Source organism: Carlito syrichta, unplaced genomic scaffold (genome assembly GCF_000164805.1).
Source record: "Carlito syrichta isolate Samal-C Ts95f unplaced genomic scaffold, Tarsius_syrichta-2.0.1 Scaffold307176, whole genome shotgun sequence".
Taxonomy (NCBI): Eukaryota; Metazoa; Chordata; class Mammalia; order Primates; family Tarsiidae; genus Carlito; species Carlito syrichta.
In genome coordinates, this window is record NW_007251272.1 from 229,333 (window position 1) to 232,215 (window position 2,883).

The window sequence follows — 2,883 nt, forward strand, 5'->3', positions numbered from 1 at the left end:
GGGTTGCTCAAGCCCAGGAGTTCAAGGCTACAGTAAGCTATGATGGCACCACCACACTCCAGCCTGGGTGACAGAGTGAGATCCCGTCTCTAAAAAAATAACAAAAGGTTGTGTTTATCGTGTGACTTTTCATCCTGCAGAATCTGAAGGACGTGAGAGTTTCCCAAGGATGTGTACCTTCTGAAGAATCTGATGCTCCCTTTTATACAATGAGGGGATCCTGCAAGGAGGCAGAAGGTTAAAGGGACCCAGAAAATAAACTGTCAGAGAGAAGAAGGAGGGATACCGGAGAGAGAGAGAGAGAAAATGCCAACAGGAAGATGTTTCCCAATACTGATCTGTGGTCACACATCCTTCCAGGTGAAATAGACATTATGTTTATTCTTATGTGATGGTGACCTACTTGTTCCTGTGGGTGACTATAATAAAGACTATAAGAGGTGGTATACAGATAGTCAGCTATAGATATATTTTTTGCAGTTGGAGTCTTACTCTGTTGCCCAGGCTGGAAGTGCAGTGTCACAATCATGGCTCACTGCAGCCTCGACCGGCTGGGCTCAAGTGATCCTCCCTCATCAGTATCCTGAGTAGCTGGGACTACATGTGTGTGCCACCATCTCTGACTAATTTTTTTTTTAATTTCTTGCAGAGACAAGGTCTTGCTATGTTGCCTAGGTTGGTCTTGAACTCCTGGGCTTAATCAATCCTTCCATCTCGGCCTCCTAAAGTGCTAGGATTGCAGGTGTAAGCCACCATGCCTGGCCCCAGATAGTCAGATATTATTAGTCATTCCGTTCACTTAGCAGAGGACAGATCATTGCATGCTAATATTTCATGCACCAGGGAGATTTCAAATAGGAGCTGAGGCTTGAGCTAGGCTGTGTAGCATGAGAAGTATTCAGACAAGTCATGAGAAGAGGTTTAGGCAGGGCCATTGGCTTAAGAAAATCAGAAACACTTTTTCTTGAGAGTACTGGTGATTTCCAAAATACTTTCCTAGCACCTGTGACATAGCACCAGTAGTCTAAGCCAGGTTAAGGGTGGAGGATGTGATTAATCCACACTTTCTGCCTGATAATCCAGCACCAAGCACTATCGAATACATTACATAAGTAAATAATGCCAGACAGCATTTAAATTTAGTAGGTCAACCCCAAGTGTAGCTTTTGTTTTTCTTCGTGGCCTCTATCACATTATGTGTCTTTTTGGCCCAATTATCAAGTTTCATTACCCTATTAACAGTCAGGCATTTTTTTCCCTTTTTAAATAAATGAAGTATATCTGGAATTCTAAATAACTCAGCTCATTTATTTCCTTTGAGAAACCTTCAAAGTATCCAACTCTTTAATGTCAAGGTACAATTTCAACTGAAATGTAATGTCAGCAGAAATGCTGGTTTAGGGTTTATTGGTTATTTGTGAACAAAGAATTGGACACAACATCAAACTCAGGACAGTAAGGTAGAGGTTTCTTGCAAGCAAGAAAAGCAGAACAGAGTGAGCTAGGACACTCCTAAGAGTCAAGAGGAGCGGGCTGCTCAGAGAGTGAGATGGCCTGGTTTATTTCTTTCGTTTGGTTTTTATAGTTTACTTTTCTTTGTCTTAGTCTCTGGTCTTGGTTGTTTAGTTCCCTCATGGGCTTGTTTTCCCTCCTTTTTTTTTTTGAGTCAGAGCCACTCCATCGCCCAGGCTAGAGTGCAGTGGCACACTCACCACCACCCCAGGGTTGACCTGCTGGGCGCCAGTGGTCCTTCCACCTCAGCCTTCCAAGTAGCTGGAACTACAGGCATGTGTTACCACACCTGACTAATTTTTTTATTTATTGTAGAGACGAGATCTCACCAAGTTGTCCAGGCTGATCTCGAACCCCTGGCCTCAGGCAATCCTCTCTCCTCAGCCTCCCAAAGTGCTGGGATTACAGGCTTGAACCACTGCATTTGACCTGTTTTCCCTCTTTATGGTTAAGTTATAAATTCTTCATGTGAACTTTGACATGAAATAATGTTTAGACATTGTTAATTCTACCTTGTTAAAGTTACAAGTGTCTTCAAACAATTTTAAGGCTACATGTCTTCTATTTTGTCATGGTTTATTACTCAATACATGTAATAAGCCCTAGTTTACAAGACCAAGCTAATGATTAACATAACATACAAGTCTAAAACTAAATATCATAAAGGAAAAGAGTTTGCATTTTTAGGACTTTAGAGCAGGGGTCCTCAAACTACGGCCCGCGGGCCACATGCGGCCCACCAAGGACATTTATCCGTCCACTGGGTGTTTTTGCCGCCACTGCCTGTCCCGCCTAGCAGCCAACTGGTCTGGGCCGCAGTGCGCATGTGTGGAATGTACGTCGCACTCTCCAACTCCCCTCCTTCTCTCTGTCTCTCGACTCCTCCTCTCAGTCTTATGACTAGCAGTGACAAATATGGAACCAGACATTAACCATCTCATTAGCCAAAAACAGGCCCATAGTTCCCATTGAAATACTAGTAAGTTTGTTGATTTAACTTTACTTGTTCTTCATTTTAAATATTGTATTTGTTCTCGTTTTGTTTTTTCACTTCAAAATAAGATATGTGCAGTGTGCATAGGAATTTGTTCATAGTTTTTTTTAAACTATAGTCCGCCCCTCCAACGGTCTGAGGGACAGTGAACTGGCCCCCTGTTTTAAAAGTTTGAGGACCCCTGCTTTAGAGAGTTTAAAAAGAATCCCACAAGATTGCTCCTTGCCGGGCATGGTGGCTCACACCTGTAATTTCAGCACATTGGGAGGCAAAGGCTAGGGGATTACCTGAGCTCAGGGGTTCGAGACCAGACTGAGCAATATGGCGAGACCCTCATCTCTACAATAAATCAAAAAATCAGCCAGGCATGGCAGTGC